Source organism: Bos grunniens, chromosome 9, assembly GCF_055505025.1.
Source record: "Bos grunniens cultivar Pamir isolate PY7600 chromosome 9, Bosgru_T2T1.0, whole genome shotgun sequence".
In the NCBI taxonomy this organism is placed as follows: Eukaryota; Metazoa; Chordata; class Mammalia; order Artiodactyla; family Bovidae; genus Bos; species Bos grunniens.
In genome coordinates this window covers 53,038,484-53,063,188 of record NC_141173.1, presented here as the reverse complement: position 1 = coordinate 53,063,188, position 24,705 = coordinate 53,038,484, and positions in this window count along the sequence as shown.

The following is a 24,705-nucleotide window of genomic DNA, read 5'->3' as shown; positions in this document are numbered from 1 at the left end:
AGGGAAATTGGATTGATAACATTATGTAGGTCAAGAGGTTTAAGCCAGGTTCCTTGATTCTAAGTGTCTATATAATCTCTTCCACCTCTATTGAATGGTGGCCCATCAGAACCATCTTTTTCTTCTTCAGTTTCAATAGCTTATGCATAAGCTGTTAGGGATAATTAGACTTCCAGATTTAAAGAAAAGGAATTTAAGATCAGAAGACCTGGCTTAGACATTTTGACCCAAGTCTCATTCTCCATAGCTGAGCCTCACCAGCTGACTTAGAATGCCAGTGCTCATCCAGGCAGTTCTTTTAACAAAAGAGGTTGGGCACCGTCTATACCCCAATATCTTCTGGCTGAGCCACTGGAGAAGTAATAGTGGGAAGCGTAGAGAAGAGAGGCCTTCTCTGCAGCTCACATTGGTCTAAGCGTATGGAAGGAATTTGTGACTCATGAGGTGTTCCATAATCTTAATTTATCATCTGTATCTCATTGCAGTTTCTGACTCTCTTTAGATACTATCTTCTGTTTTCATTTTCCTTAGATATGCCATATAATTGTCTGTTGCCTGTCAGTGCAGTTTTATAGAAGAGTGCCAGGTATACTTGGAAAAATAGTACATAGTATTTGTTCTTGTTTTGTGTAAGTAATATGTATTTAATGTAAAAAAAAAAAACCCACAACAGATAATAGAGTTGAGAAAAGAAAAAAAAAAGAAATATAAAATAAAATCCACAATCCAGATATAATTATAAACATTTTATGATAAGGTCTCAAAACGTGAACACTCTGCTCAGGATGATGAAATTTGCCATAGAGCTATAATTACAATCAAATAGTTCCTATGTAACATGAAACTTCAGGTTTGCAATGATTATTATGATGATAATGATGATGATATCAAAATAGTAACTATTTTTTGTACATCTACTATGTATTAGGCAGTATAGAAGACTCTTTATGCATAAAAATTCCACAATGGACTTTTGAGATAGACATTATTATCCCTCTTTTATAGGTGTATAAATAAACTCAGAAGAATCATATATATTTCTTGAATATTTAGCTTTATTTATAAATATCTTTTGAGAAGACATACTTTGTATTTTATACACAAATATACATAATTTATCTAAATTTATAATAGCTTCCAAAGCTCATAGAAACCTTAGCAAGAAATGTAGAAATAATTTCAAAATAATGACCCAAGAGGAGTTTAAAAGAAATATATAATCTTGTTTGATGACTAATTCCTCATGTCAATAAATATCAGATTGGGAGATATAATAGCTATAGTAACTTGGCAATCAAATTGGATGGGATAGATTGCTATTCTGTTGTGGGCAGGCCTTTTATATTTTAAAAGTAATATTGTTTTTATTTGGGTTTCCTGGTGGCTTAGTGGTGAAGAGTCCACCAGCAATGCAGGAGACTTGCAAGAGATGCAAGACATGTGGGTTTGATCCCTGGATCAAGAAGATCCCCTGGAAAAGGAAATGGCAAACTCACTCCAGAATTCTTCCTTGGAGAATCCCATGGACAGAGGAGCCTGGCATTGATGGGGTCACAAAGAATCTGACACAGCTGAGTGGCTAAACAACAGCAACAACAAAAGCCTGTTGTCATTTGGAACTAGACAGAAAAGCAGATGCAAGAGAGATTTGGTCTACATGGGAAAGACTGCTATTAGAAACACAGTGTGAAGACTCTAATTCTAATTTTAAAGGCATAGAAGTTGTACGGGCTTCCCAGGTGGTGGTAGTGGTAAAGAACCCGCCTGCCAATGCAGGAGACATAAGAGATGTGGGTTCAGGCTCGAGGTTGGGAAGATCCCCTGGAGGAAGGCATGGCAACCCATTCCAGTACTCTGGCCTGGAGAATCCCATGGACAGAGGAACCTGGTGGGCTACAGTTCACAGGGTTGCAAAGAGTCAGACATGAGGTTGTATAAAAAGTAGAAGCAAAGAAATAACCAGTCAATAAGAAATATATAATCTTGTTTGATGAATAATTCCTAATGTCAGAAAATCCCAGATTGGGAGACAGCAGCTATAGTAACTTGGCGTTTGAATTGAATGGGATAGATTGCTATTCTGTTGTTAGTAGACCTTTTATATTTTAATAATAATAATGTTTTTATTTAGAGAATGAATTGAATTTGGAGGCATGTATGTTATATGCTGCAATTTAACATCATTGGAGGTTCTTCATATTTTTAAGAGTTCTTCAGTTTGAAAGAACAAGGCTTTCCTACAAATACTCAGCAAGTTGTGCTGTTGATAACCACTGGATGGAAATGCTCATAGAATTGATGAAGTGTCCTTGTAATTTTACAGCCTCTTTGAGTCACGTTCCTAGAACCCCAATCATTTTTAAATTGAAGCACCCTCGAAATTTCACTATTTTATGAGCAATGTAAAATGATTTTGATTTTATAACTTTATCTTTTTATATAATTCTTAAAGATAATTCGTACCCAATCTGTTTTCTACCATGATGATACGTGATTGAAACATTGCATCAGATCAGATCAGATCAGTCGCTCAGTCGTGTCCGAGTCTTTGCGACCCCATGAATCGCAGCACGCCAGGCCTCCCTGTCCATCACCAACTCCCGGAGTTCACTCAGACTCACGTCCATCGAGTCAGTGATGCCATCCAGCCATCTCATCCTCTGTCGTCCCCTTCTCCTCCTGCCCCCAATCCCTCCCAGCATCAGAGTCTTTTCCAATGAGTCAACACATTGCATAAATCACATCAAATTAGTTGTGAAAAACAGAGAAAGATATTATAATTTTAATATACCTTTCAGAAATGAAAAAGCATTGGTTAAAAGGCTATCTTGATTTCTGTGAGTTTAAACAGACAAAACAAGAAATTAACTCATGATTTTACAGGTCTTAATAAAGTAGTGTATCTGTGTAAGATATAACAATATGACAAAAGAAAGACATAAATCTTTTAGCATTGGTCTGAAGAGACTGAAAGGGAGAAAAGCTAATATAACTATAATTTCCACAGCTTCCCTCTTTGCTACAAAATTATTCAGAAAAACATTGTGGGCTCATTTATATCCAGTGACCTTACTGTATGTCCTGGAGATACCATAGTTATCTTGTGCTATTAAGCTTTCTTTAGAAAATGTAAGATTAATATTAGTTTAATTGAAAGATTGAACAGAAACACTGACATCCATTCAACCAAATCATTAAATTCAACACTCCATATGGACACAAAGAACATCTAATTTATCCAATTAAAATAATTTCTGTGCCCTTCAAAGGTGTATTGCCATAACAAGTGATGAACCACTTTTTAATAATGTTACACTCTGTCCTCTTATGATGACTCTAACAGAAAAGTATTTTATTTGATGAAGTAGGTAAGTTGGATCTCAAGCCAAATAAAAAGAAAATAATAGAGCTTCATTTAATAATGCTCCTGCTAGAAAATTTTGGCAAATAAATATATTTACTTTGTTGTCTGTTCCACATGAATTATTTTATTGGCAGGTTTATTTATTAATTATCCAGAGCAATGGTTTTGTGAAGCTCAAGCAAGTCTACTGAATAATAGATAATGTAGTCTTCCCAATAAGTCCATCAGGGATATTCAAGTTATTCCTAACATAATAAAAACTGTTCTGAAACAGAAGCAACTTAGGAAAAATATCTGGAAAGTTGAATGCAAGTGCATATTAATGAGAAGCAATTTGGCTGTTTTTCTAAATGAACTGTGAGAAAAATGTCCTCAGCATCACAATAAAGATGGTATGTGAACTTTCAGGGAACTCTAGTATAAAGTACCAAAGCAGAGAAAAGGTGGGAAGACCATCAGATTAATTTCTCTTTTTTGAAAATAAATGGATACAGTTAAGTTAGAGAAAATTTAAACCTTAGAAAATTAAACATATCTTTAAGTAAATAGGTAATCTAAATACACTTATGTTTCCTTATACAGACTAGTTAAATCCCAGAGCACTGATAGGATTTCCAGGCAATGTTATTGTAAAAAAGAGAAGCCATGGATGATTGGTGTTCCAATTTTTGTGCACAGCTTTCAAAATTAAAAAGACAACTCTAGAAACTGTAGACCTACACTTTGACCTACATTGTTCTTACCTTAAGGCATTCTTTATTATCTAAAATAATGCATGGATAGACAGAAAATAGAACGATGACCACTGTGAACTAGCTTGGGTCAAGTTTTACTAAAATGTTATAGTTGTTACTATTTTTTGCTATGTTCATTAGACAGATCAGTCAAGGAAATGTGGTAGAATTGGTGCAACTAAATGAATGTCTAACAAGACATTTGAGAATGTCTGATGCTGAACTGCTGAACAATCTGGGGATATGTATCTTATGTGATAGTTTAGGCAGGCAAGTTAGTAACTTATTGATTGAGTGGCTATATCCTAAATATACTTCTTAATAGATTGATGTCTGTAAGAAGGGTGATTTTTGATGGTGTGTTATGGCCTCTGTCTTTGGTCATCCCTTGGTCAGTATCTTTGTTAATACTTTGGACAAGGACAATGAATGGCATGCTGATCACCTTCAAAGGAAATGTAAAAGTAGGATAGAAAGAAACTCCGTAGAAAATTTAGTATTGCCTAGCATTGCAAAAACCACAAAGAATTTGTTAAATAAATATGTTTTTTTCTGCAAAGACATCCTAGATTGAACAATGGGTTGAATCTTTAATAAAACCATTTAATTAGAAATAAAATGCCAACATAAAAATGAAGGGTCATAGAGAATGAGCTTAAAGGTACAAAAGATTTAGTCAATAACAAGGTAACAAACTTCTCATGAGTTACCAGTGAGATTGCCTCCCTACAAACCAGTCCTTACCACAGAAACTAATCAGGATTCTTATAAATGTCTAATAAAGTACAATTTACAGATTAACAAACTGATGGCTCTACCCTATTTCATGCAGGTCAGGTTATAACTGGAATCTTATTTATTTCTAGGTACCAGTCTTCATATTGGACATGGGCATGTTAGATAAATCTAGGGTAGAAGGAAGTTGTGGAAACAATCATGTAGTTAAGATATTGATGCCAAATATGCCTTTCTGATATTATAAATTCATACATGATATTAATTTACAAAATGTAGGATCTTAACCTCTGTTCACTAAAATTTTATGTCCAATCTACCATTTCATTGAAACTGTTTTCCACATAGTCATAGTGGCTTATGGGATAATAAATCCTATGCTGTAGAAAATTCTTACTTTTGACTTTTTGGTTGCATTTGACAGTGTTGAATGCGCTCAACTTTTTGAAATTCTCTTTTCTTGGCTTTTAGGACACCACAGGCTGCTAATTTTCTTTCTGTTTTTCACCATGGACCTCATCTTTTTTTAAAGGCTGCTTCCCCCCGCTTAAATATTGAATTCCTTCCTTTTTGTCCTGTTTCCTCTCCTTGTGTTACCGTGCCTTCTCTTCCTGGAATCATTTTTTTATTGCCATCTATGTGCCTTGGGCTCCCTACTCTATGTGTCAGTTCCAAACCTCTTTCCTGAATTATAGGCCCCTTCTAGTGACCTGTTGAGCATCTCCACTTGGATGGAAATAGACTTTCTTGAAAGGTGCAAGAGAAGGACCAGTTTTGTTTCTCAAATGGCAGTACACTAGTTATTCCTAATTATTCTGTTAGACTATAAACAAATGAAGGCATGCATATCTTGTCTAAGGCTATGTTCACAGCCACAGCTCATTGCCTGACCAAATAGACTCTTAATTAGTAATGGTTAAATGAATGGCTAAACAAATCAGTGAAGGAATCATCACACTCAGACAGTTTTCCATTGTAATGTTTTCTATTGCAATTACCCTTGTGAAAACCACCATCATTTCCCACCTGAGATACAGTGCAGAATTCTAGTTGGTTTCTCTCAAAATCATCTTACTCTCATAAAGCTTTCGTAAACCAATCCATATTTTATAAAGAACTATTTAAGCTAGCCTCTTAAAACACAAATCTAATCAGACCATGCTCCTGTTTAATATGTTTCAGTGGATTTCCACTGTTATTGAACTTGATCTACTTCCTGCTTTCTTATTTATGACATTTCCCCATGACTTTTTATGCTACCAATACTCTGGATGTCTTACTTCTTTAAATGTGCCATATAATCTTTTTTTCACTCTGGTTAATTGTCTTCAGGTCTTGGAATGAAGTTTCTTCCTCCAGGAGACTTTCCCTACATTTTTATCCCAAGTTATTTTTCTTTTGACTTCCAAAGGTTATTTGTACTGCCTTGTCATATCATTTATTCTTATAGATTTTAATATCTTGTTTAATTTTAAATGTCATTCACTAGATTGCACTGTGGGTAGGACAGGGCCAGGATGATTTGTCTATGTCACGTCCCCTGCTCCCAGTACAGTGGCTAGTGATTCATAGGTGTGCAATTACTGGATGCCTAAACAGAGCCACGGTAGTGTGTTCATAGATTGCCCTTTCTGTTTCTCTTGGATTGTGTTGTTCATCAAGAGTTGATACAATTTAATGCATGACAAAGAAAATCAAACACTACTAAAATCATTCTGTTTTGAAGTACAGTAATATGTTTGCAGAACAGAGGTTTAATTAAAAATGAATGGCTTATGTAAAGAAATATAACAATTGGATTCACAGAACTGCAGTCCATAGTCTATTAACTCTAGTATTTGTAATGTAGTGTGGCAACTAATATGTCTAAAAAGAGTTAGGAACAATATTTAAATGTTTAGTATTATTTCAAGATTAGATGGGGAATCAAATTAAATAGAAAAATTGAAAGGAAAAGACCAGTGTACCTTATATAAATTATTCAGAATTCAGTATATAGTACTAAATTTTTGGTTTACATATGCTTTAACTTAACTATTTTATTTACTTCCACAGGAACCCTGTGGCATGGTTTGTGGTATAGTGACATATAAAAAAAAATGATACTAGGAAAGGTGAAAATAAAGGAGTGCGAAATAAAGGAGTTACTAAGTATTGGAGTTGGACCTCTAACCTAAATCCCCTAACTCTTCACCCCCTGTTTTATGCACTAGACTAAATAGAGTATCTTGTAACTCACTTTACATAATTTTCTGCTCCATTTGCTCACTTCAGTAAATGTGATCCTCCATTAGTTCACTTACCACTACATTTTGCCTTTTTTGTTTCTTCATTTTAGCCCAGAGCAAAAAATCCATTTCAAAAAATGTGGTTTCCATAAAATGTTAGGAAAGTGAGGAGAGAATGACCTTTTAAAGACCCAGCCATCTTCCTCCAGAAATGATAGGCAAATGAGTTGTATAGAAGTCAGAAGTCAGTTTTTTTTTTTTTTTTTAATTGAGGGAAGATTGATAAATCCACTAAAAGTATAAGAGATGTATATAATGCTTACCAAGTTTTAAATATTCAACATATATTAGTTTAAGTGATCCTCAAAATAACTCTATGAAGTAGTTACTATTGCTATCCCCATTTTGCAGAAGAGGAAACTGAGGCACAGAGAGGTTCAGAAAGTGGTAAGTGTGTAGATGGGATTCTAACTACAACATTAGGACCCAGAATCTGCTTTTAACCACTATGGTAACCTGTTTCTCAATAAATGTTTTTTCTTGACTTCCTTCAATCTCTTAAATTCACTTATTCAAAAAATATATATCAAACACTGAACATTGATCAGGCACTGAAGGGGAAAATCAGATATGGTTCTTGTTCTTCAGAAACTGTATTAGCTTATTTCTAGGGATATTGAGTATTCTGTCGAATATTTTTTTTCTCTTCCTCAATTGGATATCTAATAGAGGTCCAACTATATAAGAAGATAGAAAACTGATGTTTGAAAAGTTGTTGTAGTATAACAGGTACACTCATATAAAGTTCCTTTATTGAAAAAAAAGGCTGTATAGATTTGGAAGTGCATTTTCTTTGCAAATATGGGTCTGAGCAGCTGAGATTGCATGCAAAAAGTGTAAGTGGAAGAGACTGGACAAACAAATGAAGTGCATGAATGTATGTGTGTGCACACACGTGTGTGTGCTTGTGTGGTGTTTGTGGAGAGACTAACAGGCTAGAAGGAGAAATTCAATTCAATCACTTGTTACAAAAATTCTAATATTGTAAAGATAAAAAAAGGTGAGCCTGACGACTGGGGAGGAGATGACTGGTGGTTCAAAATATGAGAAGGTAAAAACGAAAAAAGAAAAACAACTTTTAATAACTATGAACAAATGATTACATGATAATCTTTGAAAGTTATGCAAATCCTATGTAAGTAATTTTGTATACAGAATAATAGTAATTAGAAAGAAAAAAAATCTGGAGAAGGTTGATTATTAAAATATTCTTCAAATGGTTAAACTATTAGTCATTAGTGACATTTGCTTCATTATTCTGTTCTTCCTTGTCCCACTCATTCTAACTGCTTCCTTTCTCTGCTACTCCTTCTCCTCAACTTCCATGCTGTTGTTGGTGCCTTTAGAAAAAGTTAGACCTACGAGAATAGGCCAGTATGGCATACTGCAGGACCTTTGCCAAACTGTTGTTCTCACTTGACATTTTGTTGGTCTGACTGCCTTAGTATAAACTTTGCCACTGAGCAGCTGCATCTAGCAGAAACATCACATAAATTTATGGGAAGTTCAATATCAGAAAGATGTCAGAAAATTGGAGTCAGTTCAGAAAAGAGTAACAACTGAAAGGGAACTGGGGGAGGGGATGATTTATGAGGAGATAATAAAATAAATCTATACTGTGCATGATCCTATACGTATACAGTACATAATTCAGCAATAGGAATATGTGAAATTAAGAAACCTAGTAATTTCAATGAAATCTTCAAAAATGTTTCAGCTGAGATAATATTTAACTTATTTAAAACTTGATTATTGCTTAGAAATTAGGAATTAGGGATAAGTATTAATCACTATTAATAATTGGTAATACTTAGTAGTCATTATTTAAAATTTATGGTAATTTTTTGGAGCTATTATAGTTTCTGAATGTCAGCTATGACACATCTTATTGTTTTATTTTTATTTTATTTTAAAATTTTTATTGGAGTATAGTTAATTTACAATGTTGTTTTAGCTTTGGGTGTACAGCAAAGTGACTCAGTTACACGTATATATACATATATATCCACTCTTTCTTAGATCCTTTTCCCAGATAGGTCATTATAAAGTATTGAGTGGCGTTCCCTGTACTCTATAGTAGGTTCTTATTCAGTTCAGTTCAGTCGCTCAGTCATGTCTGACTCTTTGCGACCCCATGAACTGCAGCACACCAGGCTTCCCTGCCCATCACCAATTCCTGGAGCTTACTCAAACTCATGTCATTTGAGTTGGTGATGCCATCCAACCATCTCATCCTCTGTCGTTCCCTTCTCCCACCTTCAGTCTTTCCCAGCATGAGGGACTTTTCAAATGAGTCAGTTCTTCGCATTAGGTGGTTAAAGTATTGGAGTTTCAGCTTCAGAATCAGTCCTTCCAATGAATATTCAGAACTGATTTCCTTTAAGATGGACTGGTTGGATATCCTTGCAGTCCAAGGAACTCCATGAAGAGTATGAAAAGGTTCTTATTAGTTATCTGTTTTATATATAGTATTATTTATTTTTATTTATTTATTTATTTATTTTTTAAATTTTATTTTATTTTTAAACTTTACAAAATTGTATTAGTTTTGCCAAATATTGAAATGAATCCGCCACAGGTATACATGTTTTAACAAACAAAAGTTTATATTTAAAGTTGATTGAACTCAGCAGTTAATGAAAAGCAGTAAAAATTACATAAAGTTTGTGGATTTACTTAATGTAATGTCTGACACATATTGGGCTCTTATGAATATTTTTTAAACAAGCAAGTAAGTACCAATAAATCTCATTAGCTCTACATCTATAATCTCAAGCAAGTAATTGCAAGATGAAAGGTAAAAATTTAGTTTTTTGTTACCTTTCAAACCTGTGCATTTGTCCAGATAAAATTTTAAGTTCATCTATCAGGTAATACAAAGTTCTTTTTTTAATCTTTAAAAAATATGAAATTATTTTTAATGTCTAAACTGTGGAAAATTCTTAAAGAGATGGGAATACCACACCATCTGACATGCCTCTTGAGAAATGTGTATTCAGGTCAGGAAGCAACAGTTAGAACTGGACATGGAATGACAGATTGTTTCCAAATCGGAAAAGAAGTACATTAAGGCTGTATATTGTCACCCTGCTTATTTAACTTGTATGCAGAGTACATCATGAGAAATGCTGGGCTGGATGAAGCACAAGCAGGAATCAAGATTGCTGGGAGAAATATCAGTAACCACAGATATGCAGATGATACCACCCTTATGGCAGAAAGTGAGGATGAACTAAAGAGCTTCTTGATGAAAGTGAAAGAAGAGAGTGAAAAAGTTGGCTTAAAGCTCAACATTCAGAAAACTAAGATCATGGCATCCGGTCCCATCACTTCATGGCAAATGGGGAAACAGTGGAAACAGTGGCTGACTTTATTTTTCTGGGCTCCAAAATCACTGCGGATGGTGACTGTAGCCATGAAATTAAAAGACTCTTACTCCTTGGAAGAAAAGTTATGACCAACATGGATAACATATTAAAAAGCAGAGACATTACTTTGCCAACAAAAGTCCATCTAGTCAAGGCTATGGTTTTTCCAGTGGTCATGTATGAAGGTGAGAGTTGGACTATAACGAAAGCTGAGTGCTGAAGAATTTTTGCTTTTGAACTGTGGTGTTGGAGAATACTTTTGAGAGTCCCTTGGATTGCAAGGAAATCTAACCAGTCCATCTTAAAGGAAATCAGTCCTGAATTTTCACTGGAAGGACTGATGCTGAAGCTGAAACTCCAATACTTTGGCTACCTGATGGGAAGAACTGACTCACTGGAAAAGACCTTGATGCTGGGATAGATTTAAGGCGGGAGGAGAAGGGGATGACAGAGGATGAGACGGTTGGATGGCATCACGGACTCAATGGACATCAGTTTGAGTGAACTCAGGGAGTTGGTGATGGACAGGGAGGCCTGATCTCCTGCAGTCCCTGGGGTTGCAAAGAGTCAGACATTACTGAGATACTGAACTGAACTGAATATTAGAATTGCTCTATTGGTGGCATTGCATATTCCACAGTCCAAAACTTGGTGTGTGCCTTTATTAATTTTGAATTTATATTTGTAAAGAAACAGATTTCCTTAAAGTTAGTTTTGAAAAATAGCCTATATGTTTATGGATATTAAAAAGAACTTTCCCCTGTTTTCATCTTCTAACTGGTTAAAGATAAAGTAGAGGAAAGTTATGGGAATTTTTTAATATAGATATCTACTCAGTGACAGAATTATGTTACTAATTCAACATTTTTTCATTTTCTCTTGTTTTCATATTTGATGCAAACATGAGTGTTGTTCTCCTGTTCAATAGTTATATTGCTTAATTACTTTTCATGTATAATTATAGACCACTGTTAAATACTACCCAAATCAATGATAATACTAATGGCGAGGGTTGTAATGGAGTTTAGTATATATATTGCTAGTGTTTCACATTTCAGGTCAGTTCAGTCATTCAGTCATGTCTGACCCTTTGCAACCCCATGGACTGCAGCACACCAGGCTTCCCTAGAGTGTGCTCAAACTCATGTCCATTGAGTTGGTGATGCCATTCAACCATGTCATCCTCTGTCATCCCTTTCTCCTCCTGCCTTCAATCTTTCCCAGCATCAGAGTCTTTTCTAATAAGTCGGTAATGAGTTGGCTTTTCACATCAGGTGGCCAAAGTATTGGAACTTCAGCATCAGTTCTTCCAAAGAATGTTCAGAACTGATTTTCTTTAGGATTGACTCGTTTGATCTCCTTGCAGTCCAAGGGACTCTAAAAAGTTTTCTCCAACACCATAGTTGAAAAGTATCAACTTTTCAGTGCTCAACTTTCTTTATGGTCCAACTCTCACATCCATGCATGACTACTGGAAAAACCATAGCTTTGACTAGACAGACCTTTGTCAGTAAAGTAATGTCTCTGCTTTTTAATGTGCTGTCTAGGTTTGTCATAGCTTTTCTTCCAAGCAGCAAGCATCTTTTAATTTCATGACTGCCGTCACCATCTGCAGTGATTTTGGAGCCTAAGAAAATAAAGTCTGTCAATTAAGAGCAATCACTCTTTTTAAAAAAATGTTGATTTACAATATTGTGTTAGTTTCAGGTAAACAGCAAACCACTTGAGTTATATATATATATTGCATATTCTTTTCCCATATAGGTTATCCCAAGATATTGACTATAGTCCCCTGTATTGTAAAGTAAGTTCTTGTTTATTTTATACCTAGTAGTGTGTATCTATTAATTCCGTACTCCTAGTTTGTCTCTCCCCCTCCCTTTTAGTAACCGTGAGTTTGTTTTCTACATCTGTGAGTCTGTTTCTGTTCTGTAAATAATTTGTATTATTTTTTAGATTCCACGTATGAATGATATCATGTAATGTTTATCTCTCTCTCTCTGACTTACTAGTCTCTAGGCCCATCACTATTGCTGAAAATGGCAGTAGTTCATGCTGTTTATGGCTGAGTAATGCTCGATCGTATATGTATATAGCACATTGTCTTTATCTATTCCTATGTTGCTAGACATTTAGGATGCTTCCATGTTTTGGCTATTGTAAATAGTGCCATTATGAACAATAGGATGCATGTATCTTTTTGAATTAGAGTTTTCGTCTCTTCTGCACATATGCCTAGGAGTGGGATTCCTGGGTCTAATTGTAGCTCTATTTTGAGTTTTTCAAGGAACCTCCATACTTTTCAATAGTAGCTCCACCAATTTACATTCCCACGAACAGTATACGAGTCCCCTTTCTCCACTCCCTCCCCAGTATTTATTATTTGTAAACACCTTCATAATAGCCATTCTGACTGGTTTTTGAGGTGATGCCTCACTGTAGCTTTGATTTTAATTTCTCTAATCATTAGCGATATTGAACATTGTTTCTTGTGTCTGTTGGCCATCTGTATGTCTTCTTTGTAGAAATGTCTATTAGTTCTTCCACCCATTTTTGATTGGATTGTTTGTCTTTTTACTATTAAGTTATGTGAGCTATTTGTATATTTTGGAAATTAACCCCTTGTCGATGATCAGTCATTCTTGATCCATGTACTTAGGCATTCCTGGCAGTACAGTGTCTATGGCAACGTCTCAGTTCTGGCATTGTACTGTGAAAGCAGACATTGATAATGTCTAAGTGAATGTGTCGGAGAAGGCAGTGGCGCCCCACTCCAGTACTCTTGCCTGGAAAATCCCATGGACGGAGGAGCCTGGAAGGCTGAAGTCCATGGGGTCGGGTATGGTTGGGTTCTAATAAGGCTTTATTAATAAAAGCAGGCTGCAAGTTTGCAGATTCTTGCTTAAAATAGTTAATTTTGGTCTTATTTTGCTTTATTTAAAGACTCAGATTTTCATGTTATCTTTCTTTTATTGACTGCATTTACCTGAAATTTATCTTTATATATAATTACACTGTAATTGTATCTACTAAGCTTTAATAGTACAAGTAGGAATAAAATTGTCCATTGACTACTCATATGATTAAGAGAATTTGATTAGTAATACACGAAGAACTACAAATGTTCAATAAACAACATATGCTTAGTTTCACTAGACGTGAAATAAATAAGCACTTCAAGAGAAAATATACATTTATATTTATGTACTTATCAAGCTGCCAAAAAGGAAAAATCATTACCCGCTTACATGTAATGTAAACATCTGTGAATGTGGAATGGAGATGGAAGCTGGGAGGAATTGACTTTGATGAAAAACTAAAGAGAGAATAAACATAGATTCTTTCTGGAGGGTAAGTTGGTGTTACATGTCAAAGCCTTAAAATGCGTGCTATTTGAACACCGCAATTATTTGTAGGACTATAAGGAAATAACCAGAGGAACACTAAGTGTATTTAAAACAATGTTTATGATGACATCATTTGTAATAGTAAAAGAGCAACAGTCACAAGTGGGAATGTTACCAAGTCCAAGTTCATACTGATGGCCATACAAGGGCTAAAAACATAGTAGATGAATTTTGGGGGCAAGGAATAGTTACTTTATTCACAAAACCAGCAGACCAGATCTAATCCCTATTTGCCTGCTAATAGACTAGTGTCCCAAAGAACCATCTTACCCGTTAGAATTCAAGCTTTTTTAATACTAGAAGCAGAGGGGATGTGACTTGTTTTATGCCAAACTTCTTGGTGCTGGAATCCTTTGTTCTTGCAGCTGTCCCATTAGATCTGGTCACAGTGTTCCTATAAACCTCCAACAAAAGTTTGTTCCTATAAACCTCCAAGTCAAATGTTATTCTCTCTTCTGTAACTTTTATGTCTATATAAATAGAAAAGTGTTATACTTTTAAAGGTCAGAGACCTGGGAATGGGCTATCCTGTATATTTCAGGCAATAGGCAACATTCTTTTACAAAAGGTCAGGACCAGCCTGACTAACTACAGGCAACAGAGCACAAAGGTTAAAGCTAAAAGAATAGATTCAATAGAGTTCAGGTTTGTTATTCTCTGCATTGGAGAAGGAAATGGCAACCCACTCCAGTGTTCTTGCCTGGAGAATCCCAGGGACGGCAGAGCCTGGTGGGCTGCCGTCTATGGGGTCGCACAGAGTCGGACACGACTGAGGTGACTTAGCAGCAGCAGCTACAAAAATAAAACTAATTTCAAACAAATTTGAATTAAATGTTTGTTGACAAAGGTCCATATAGTTAAAGCTATGGTATCTTCCAGTAGTCATGTATGGATGTGAGAGTCAGACCATAAAGAAGACTGAACACTGAAGAATTGATGCTTTCGAACTGTAGTGCTTCTGTTTCTTATAATGATAAAATGATTGTTGTTGTTGTTGTTCATTTGCTAAATTATGTCTGACTGTTTGCTACCCTGTGAACTTCAACATGCCAAGCTCCTCTGACCTCCACTATTTCCTGGAGTTTTCTCAAATTCATGTTCATTGAATGGGTGATGCTATCTAACCATCACATCCTCTGCCACCTGCTTCTCCTGTTGCCTTCAATCTTTCCCCAGCAACAGAGTTTTTTTCCGGTGAGTAGGCTCTCTGCATCAGGTGGCCAGAGTACTGGAGCTTCGGCTTCAGCATCAGTCCTTCCAATGAATATTCAAGATTGATTTCCTTTAGGATTTACTGGTTTGATCTCCTTGCTGTCTAAGGGACTCTCAAGAGTCTCCTCTAGCACTACAGTTCGAAAGCATCAATTCTTCAGTGTTCAGTCTTCTTTATGGTCTGACTCTCACATCCATACATGACTACTGAAAGAAACCATAGCTTTAACTATATGGACCTTTGTCGACAAACCGATGTTTCTGTTTTTTAGTACACTGTCTAGGTGTGTCATGACTTTCTTTCCAAGGAGTAAATGTCTTTTAATTTCATGACTGCAGACAATATCTGCAGTGATTTTGGAGTCCAAGAAAATAAAATCTGTCACTGCTTCCATTTTTTCCCATCTATTTGCTTTGACATGATAGGACAAAATGCCATGATCTTAGTGTTTTGAATATTGAGTTTTAAGCCAGCTTTTTCACTCTTTTCTTTTACCCTCATCAAGAGAATCTTTAGTTCCTCTTTACTTTCTGCCATTAGAGTGGTATCATTTGCATATCTGAGCTTGTTGATATTTCTCCAAGAAATCCTGATTCCAGCTCGGGATTCATCCAGCCCAGCATTTCACATGGTGTACTCTGCATATAATTTAAATAAGCAGAGTGAGAATATACAGCCTTGCACTCCCAATTTTGAACCAGTCCTTTGTTCCATGTCCAGTTCTAATTGCTTCTTGGCCCACATACAGGTTTCTCAGAAGACAGGTAAGGTGGTCTGAGTACTGCCATCTCTTTAAGAATTTTCCAGTTTGTTGTAATCCACACAGTCAAAGACTTTCATGTAGTCAATGTAGCAGAGGTAGATATTTTTCTGGAACTCCCTTGCTTTCTATATGATACAACAAATGTTGGCAATTTGATCTCTGTTTCCTCTGCCTCTTTGAAACCCAGTTGGTACATGTGGAAGTTCTTGGTTCACATAATGCTGAAGCCTAGCTTGAAGGACTTTGAACATAACCTTGTTAGCATGTGAAATGAGCACAATTGTATGGTAGTTTGATTATTCTTTGGCATTGCAATTCTTTGGGATTGAAATGAAAACTGACCTTTTCCAGTCCTGTTGCCCCTGCTGAGTTCTCCAAATTTGTTGACATATTGAGTGCAGCACTTTAACAGCATCATCTTTCAGGATTTGAAATAGCTTAGATGCAATTTCATCATCTCCACTATCTTTGTTCATAGCAATGCTTCCTGAGGCCAACTTCACACTTTAAAATATCTGGCTCTGTGTGAGTAACCACACTATCATGGTTATCCAGGTAATAAGACCTTTTCTGTACAGTTCTGTGTATTCTTGCCACCTCTTTTTAATCTCACCTGCTTCTGTTAAGTCCTTTCTGTTTCTGCCCTTAATGTGCCCACACTTGCATGAAATGTTCTCTTGATATCGCCAATATTCTTGAAGAGATAGCTAGTCTTTCACATTTTATTGTTTTCCTCTATTTTTTTGCCTTGTTCATTTAAGAAGGCCTTTTTACTCCTTGATATTCTCTGGAACTCTGCATTCAATTGGGTATATCTTTCCCTTTATTCCTTGCCTTTCTCTTCTCTTCTTTCCTCAGCTGTTTGTAAAGCCTCCGGTTTGTAAAGACAACCACTTTGCCTTCTTACATTTCTTTTCTTTGGGGTGGTTTGGTCACTGCCTTCTGTCCAATGTTATGAACCTCTGTCCATAGTTCTTCAGCCACTCTGTCTACCAAATCTAATCCCTTGAATCTATTATTCACCTCCACTGTATAATCTTAATGAATTTTATGTAGATCATACCTGAATGGCCTAGTAGTTTTCCCCACTTTATTCAATTTAAGCTTGAATTTTTCAATAATGAGTTCATGATCTGGGCTACAGTGAGCTCCAGGTCTTGTTTTTGATGACTGTATAGAGCTTCTCCATATTTTGCTGCAAAGAACATAATCAATATGATTTTGTTCTTGACTGTCTGGTGATGTCCACGTGTAGAGTTATCTGTTGAGTTGTTGGAAAAGTGTGTTTGCTATGACTAGCATGTTTCTTGATAAAAATCTGTTAACTTTTGGCCTGCTTCATTTTATACTCCAAGGCCAAACTTATCTGTTATTCTGGGTATCTCTTGACTTCCTAATTTTACCTTCCAGTCCCTTGTGATGAAAAGGACATCTTGTTTTGTGTGTTCTAGAATGTGTTGTAGGTCTTCATACAACTGTTAACTTCAACTTCTTCAGCATCAGTGGTTAGGGCATAGATTTTGATTACTGTGATGTAGAATGGTTTACCTTGGAAATGAACTGAGATCATCCTGTCATTCTTGAGGTTGCACCCAAGTTCAGACTTTTTTGTTGACTATGAGGGCTACTCTATTTCTTCTGAATGATTCTTGCCTACAACAGTAAATATAGATAATGGTCATCTGAACTAAATTTTCCCATTCCCGTCCATTGTAGCTCATTGATTCCTAAGATATTGATGTTCAATCTTCAAATCTACTGCTTAATCACGTTCAATTTACCTAGATTCATCATACAGGACAGAAATGGTAAGGACTTAACAGAAGCAGAAATAGATGGGGAAACCGTGTAAACAGTGCCAGACTTTATTTTTTGGGGCTCCAAAATCACTGCAGATGGTGACTGCAACCATGAAATTAAAAGACGCTTATTCCTTGGAAGGAAAGTTATGACCAACCTAGAGCGCATTTTAAAAAGAAGAGACAGTACTTTGCCAACAAAGGTCCATCTAGTCAAGACTATGGATGACAGAGGCTGAGATGGCTGGATGGCATCACCAACTCGATGGACATGAGTTTGAGTAAACTCTGGGAGGTGGTGATGGACAGGGAGGCCTGGTGTGCTGCGATTAATGGGGTCACAAAGAGTCAGACATGACTGAGTGACTTAAGTGAACTGAATTGAACAGAAGCAGAAGATATTAAGAAGAGGTGGCAAGAATACACAGAAGACTGTACAAAAAAGATCTTCATGACCCAGATAATCACGATGGTGTGATCATTTACCTAGAGCCAGATATCCTGGAATGCAAGTCAAGTGAGCCTAGGGAGCATCACTACAAACAAAGCTAGTGGAGGTTATGGAATTCCAGTTGAGCTATTTCAAATCCTAAAAGACGATGCTGTGAAAGTGCTGCCAGAAAATTTGCCAATCAATATGCCAGCAAATTTGGAAAAATCAGCAGTGGCTAAGGGACTGGAAAAGGTCAGTTTTCATTCCAATCCCAAAGAACAGCAATGCCAAAAACGTTCAAGCTACCGCACAATTGCACTCATCTCACATGACCAACCTAGACAGCATTTTAAAAAGAAGAGACGGTACTTTGCCAACAAAGGCCCGTCTAGTCAAGACTATAGTTTTTCCAGTAGTCATGTATGGGTGTGAGAGTTGGACTATAAATAAAGCTGAGTGCCAAAGAATTGATGCTTTTGAACTGTGATGTTAGAGAAGACTCTTGAGAATCCCTTGGACTGCAAGGAGATCCAACCAGTCCATCCTAAATGAGATCAGTCCTGGGTGTTCATTGGAAGGACTGATGCTGAAGCTGTAACTCCGATACTTTGGCCACCTGATGGGAAGAGCTGACTCATTTGAAAAGACCCTGATGCTGGGAAAGATTGAGGGCAGGAGGAGAAGGGGATGACAGAGGATGAGATGGTGGGATGGCATCCCCAACTCAGTGGACATGAGTTCGGATAAACTCTGGGAGTTGGTGATGGACAGGGAGGCCTGGCGTTTTGCAGTCCATGGGGTTGCAAAGACTCAGATGTGACTGAATGACTGAACTGAACTGACTGATAGATCTAACTAATATTCCTGGTTCCTATGCAATATTATTATTTACAACATCGGGCTTTCTTTCATGGCCAGACACATCAACAACTGAGCATTTTTTCTGCTTTGGCCCAGCCACTTCTTTTTGGAGCTTTAATAATTTCCCTCTGGTCTTCCTCTGTTCCATGTCCAGTTCTAACTATTGCTTCTTGACCTGCATACACATTTCTCTGGAGGCAGGTCAGGTGGTCTAGTATTCCCACATCTTTCAGAATTTTCCACAGTTTGTTGTGATCCACGGAGTCAAAGGCTCTGTGTAGTCAATAGAGCAGAAGTAGATGTTTTTCTGGGATTCTCTTGCTTTTCCTATGATCCAACGAATGTTGGCAATTTGATCTCTGCTCCTCTGTCTTTTCTAAATCCAGCTTGAACATCTGGAAATTCTCGGTTCATGTACTGTTGAAGCCTGGCTTGGAGAATTTTGAGGATTACCTTGCTAGCTTGTGAGATGAGTGCAGTTGTGCGGTAGTTTGAGCATTCTTTGGCATTGCCTTTCTTTGGGATTGGAATGAAAACTGACCTTTTCCAGTCTTATGGCCACTGCTGATTTTTCCAAATTTGCTGGCATATCGAGTGCAGCACTTTCACAGCATCATCTTTTAGGATTTGAAATACCTCAACTGGAATTCCATCACCTCCACTAGCTTTCTTCGTAGTGATGCTTCCTAAGGCCCACTTGACTTCATATTCCAGGATGTCTGGCTCTAGGTGAGTGATCACACCTTTGTGATTATCTGGGTTATGAAGATCTTTCTTGTACAGTTCTTCTGTGTATTCTTGCCACCTCTTCTTAATATCTTCTGCTTCTGTTAGGTCCATACAATTTCTGTCCTTTATCAAGCCCATCTTTGCATGAAGTGTTTCCTTGGTATCTCTAATTTTCTGAAGAAATCTGTAGTCTTTCCCATTCTGTTCTTTTCCTCTATTTCTTTGCATTGATGACTGAGGAAGGCTTTATCTCTCCTTGCTATTTTTTGGAACTCTGCATTCAAATGGGTATATTTTTCCATTTCTCATTTGCCTTTAGCTTGACTTCTTTTCTTAGCTATTTATAAGTCCTCTTCAGACAACAATTTTGCCTTTTTGCATTTATTTTTCATAGGAATGGTCTTAATCACTGCCTCCTGTACAATGTCACAAACCTCTGTCCATCGTTCTTTAGGAGCTCTATCAGATCTAATCCCTTGCATCTATTTGTCACTTCCACTGTACGGCATTTGATTTAGGTTGTACCTGAATGGTCTAGTGGTTTTTCCCTACTTTCTTCATTTTAAGTCTGAATTTGCCAATAAGGAGTTCATGATCTGAGCCACTTTCAGCTCTCAGTCTGTTTTTACTGACTGTATAGAGCTTCTCCATATTTGGCTGAAAAGAATATAATCAATCAGATTTTGGTATCGACTATCTGGAGATGTCCATGTTTAGAGTCTTCTCTTGATGTTATTTGAAGAGGATGTTTGTTATGACCAGTATATTCTCATGCAAAAACTCTGTTAGTCTTTGCCCTGCTTCATTTTGTACTCCAAAGCCAAATTTGCCTGTCACTCCAGGTATCTCTTGACTTCTACTTTTGCATTACAGTCCCATCATTGCATTCATTCCAGTAATGAAAAATACATTTTTTTTAGATGTTAGTTCTAGAAGGTCTTGTTGGTCTTCATCACTTCATGGCAAATAGATGGGGAAACAATGAAAACATTGAGAGACTTTATTTTTTTGTGCTCTAAAATCACTGCAGATGGTGACTACAGCCATGAAATAAAAAGACACTTGCTCTTTGGAAGAAAAGCTATGACCAACCTAGATAGCATATTAAAAAGCAGAGACATTACTTTGTCAACAAAAGTTCATCTAGTGAAACCTATGGTTTTTCCAATAGTCATGTATGTATGTGAGAGTGGACTATAAAAAAAGCTGATCGCCAAAGAATTGATGCTTTTAAACTGTGGTGTTGGAGAAGACTCTTGAGAGTCCCTTGGGCTGCAAGGATATCAAACGAGTCAATCCGAAAGGCAATCAGTCCTGAATATTCACTGGAAGGTCTGATGCTGAAACTCGAATGTTTTGGCTACCTGATGCGAAAAACTGACTCATTTGAAAAGACCCTGATGCTGGGAAAGATTGAAGGCAGGAGGAGAAGGGGATGACAGAGGATGAGGTGGTTGGATGACATCACCAACTTGATGGACATGAGTTTGAACAAACTCTGGGAGCTGGTGATATACAGGGAAGCCTGTCATTCTGTCATCCATGGGGTCTCAAAGAGTTGGACATGACTGAGTGACTGAACTGAACTTCCTCTGCAGCATATTGGATACCTTCTGATCTTGGGGGATCATCTTCTGGTGTCATATCTTTTTACCTTTTCATACTGTCAATGAAGATCTCCAGGCAACAATACTGGAGTGGGTTGCTATTTCTCCTCTAGTGGAGCATCTTTTGTATAAACTCTTCACTGAGTGCAAGCCCCTTTTTGATGATAATGTTTTGACCCATAAAGGGAGATAAATTGATAATGCAGACCAATTCACCCTAAAAAGATAGTGTAAAAGAAACAGAGGCAATGCAAATCATCTTCTTAAATAAATTGTGTAGTTAGTGAGATAGTAAGAAAATACCACACAAGTTCAGTTTAGTTCAGTCGCTCAGTCATGTCCGACTCTTTGTGACCCCATGGACCATAGCACACCAGGCCTCCCTGTCCATCACCAACTCCTGGAGTTACTCAAACTCATGTCCATTAAGTCAGTGATGCCATCCAACCATCTCATCCTCTGTCGTCTCCTTCTCCTCTCACCTTCAATCTTTCTTAGCATCAGGGTCTTTTCAAATGAGTCAGTTCCTCGCATCAGGAGTATTGAAGCTTCAACTTCAGCGTCAGACCTTCCAATGAATATTCAGGACTGATTTCCTTTAGAATGGACTGGTTGAATCTCCTTGCAGTCCAAGGGACTCTCAAGTGTCTACTCCAACACCACAGTTCAAAAGCGTCAATTCTTTGGCATTCAGTGTTCTTTATAGTCCAACTCTCACATCCATACATGACTACTGGAAAAACCATAGCCTTGACTAGATGGACCTTTGTTGGCAAAGTAATGTCTCTGCTTTTTAATATGCTGTCTAGTTTGGTCATAACTTTTCTTCTAAGAATTAAGCGTCTTTTAATTTCATGGCTGCAGTCACCATCTGCAGTGATTTTGGAGCCCAAGGAAATAAAGTCTGTCACTGTTTCCACTGTTTCCCCATCTATTTGCCATGAAGTGTTGGGACCAGATGTCATTATCTTAGTTTTCTGAATGTTGAGCTTTAAGCCAACTTTTTCACTCTCCTCTTTCACTTTCAAGAAGCTCTTTAGTTCTTCTTCGCTTTCTGCCATAAGGGTGTTGTCATCTGCATATCTGAGGTTATACCAGGCAAAGAGCAGAGAGTACATTTGATTTTAAAGTGGTATATCCTCTGGAGAAGGAAATGGCAACCCATTCCAGTATTCTTGCCTGGAAAATCCCATGGACAGAGGAGCCTCGTGAGCTACAGCCCATGAGGTCACAAAGAATCGGACATGACTCAGCAGCTAACACTCACTCCCAGTCAATATTTGGCTATGGAAACTACCTAAGTTGTAAAGCTGGAGTTTTTGTAGAGTGTGAAGCAAATAGTGAAGTTCAGTCCTATCAAAGGGAATTACTCTTATTCTGGCCTGAATCCCTGACAGAGTGTTCCCTTTGGAATAGGGAACATAAATGTTCTCTTAGTGGTTATCTACATGGTCCCAAAACCTCAAGCTTGGTCTCAGATGGTCATCACCCTTATGTGACTGGTAGAAGGAAATGAAGTTTCCCTCTGAAGGAATGTATCATTTCCTAAATCTCAAATTACTTATAAATATAATTTTTTTTTAAATAAATATTTAGCAAACAACTATAGTTAATGAGGTATAAAAAGAATCTAGGCAGTATTAACCATAATCAACAGAAATAGCATACAGCAAAATAGACCTCTGCTCTCCAGTTATTAGAAAGAAGAAAAATTATTTTTCCTGTTAGTGGAGGTAAAGGCTAAGCTTAAAAATTTCAATAAAATCTGGAAACTATAAAATGTGATATAATTATGCAAAAAAAGCCCCCTGAAGTTATAACAACTTAAATCTGACTTGACATTAAGGGCTCAAAAAAATGGGTTTACAAGCCAATTGTGTATGTTTGATATATTCTGAACTGTAGGGTAGGTCATTAAAAACTATACCGAATTAATGTAGAGAGAATATAGGAATATAGAAAACTCAGAAAATAGTGAGAGAGCTAGAAGAGTTGACTAGAGGATTTAACAAGTTTAATCTGAATCCCCTACATGTTCTAGTGGTTAGGATTCCTGGTTTTCACCTATGCAGCCCAGGTTTGACTCCTAGTGTGGGAACCTCAACCATTGGGCTTCCCTCATACCTCAGTCGGTAAAGAATCTATCTGCAATGCAGGAGAGGTTCGATTCCTGGGTCAGGAAGATCCGCTGGAGAAGGAAATGACAACCCACTCCAGTATTCTTGCCTGGAGAATCCCATGGACAGAGGAGCCTGGCAGGCTACAGTCCATGGGGTCGCAAGAGTCAGACATGACTTAATAGCAACCAACCAACTAATCTGAGTCCCAGAAGAAGAGAGAGAAAATTATGAAGGGACAATTTTGAAGTGAAAATGACTGAAAATGTCTAAGAACCAGTGAAACACATCACAAGGTAAGCAAGCATTTTAAAAAATGTACACTTAGACACATAATAGTGAAATTCTGGAAAAATTGTCAACGTGGTATTGGCTAAACTTACATGAGTAAGAAAACGAAGCTGAAAATGTAGATGCATAGTTATAATTCTAAAAAAAGATTATAAAATATTGTGGGAAACAACCATAATATAAGGGCAACGATACCTTTCAAATATGTATATCTATATCTGGTAATTACTGCAGTGGAAACTTGGGAGCTTAAGCTCACTAATCATTATTAATACTTGTTATATTTTTTCAAAAATAATTACATTCCCATAGTTTAATTTAAAAATGAAGGTTAAAAAACAATGCCCAGTGCTGTTAAAGAACAGTAAACTAGGTACTTTCATACTCTGCTGTTGGGATTGTATCTTAAAGCAAACTCAGTTTTGGGAAATCAGATTGTATGCTTCAGAAACTATGAAAATAGCCATGATCATTGATCTGGTGATTTAATGTCTGGTTATTTATCCTAAGGAAATATAAATTTGCAGGAAGATTTTATGCATTGCACAGAGATGCTCAGTACACAAATCCTTTGCCTCAAACGCTCTTCACTGGGCACCCTTCAGGTTTCTGTTGAAATGTTGCTTCCTCAGCATGATTTTCTCTCAATATCCAGTTGCAGTTAATACTCTTTCCCAGTCCTTCTATGATGCACTATATCACAGTTATAATTATGTGGGTTTTTCATCTTTATCTGCATAATTGCCATCTTCTCCTCTCTATATATTTTAAGCTCTTCGAGACTTAAATTTGAATAAGGCCTAAAGCGTTTGAGGAAGTGAATTGTGCTTATGTCTGGGGAAAGAATTTTAAGTGTTGGGAACATCAAGTATGAATGCAAGCATGTGCCTGGCATGTGTGGGAAAGAGCAAGGAGAGCAGTATGGGGAGGTGGACAAGGGGAAACAGGGGAGATGAATTAAAGTATCCATTAGCAGAGTTTTTGTTTTCTTTGTAT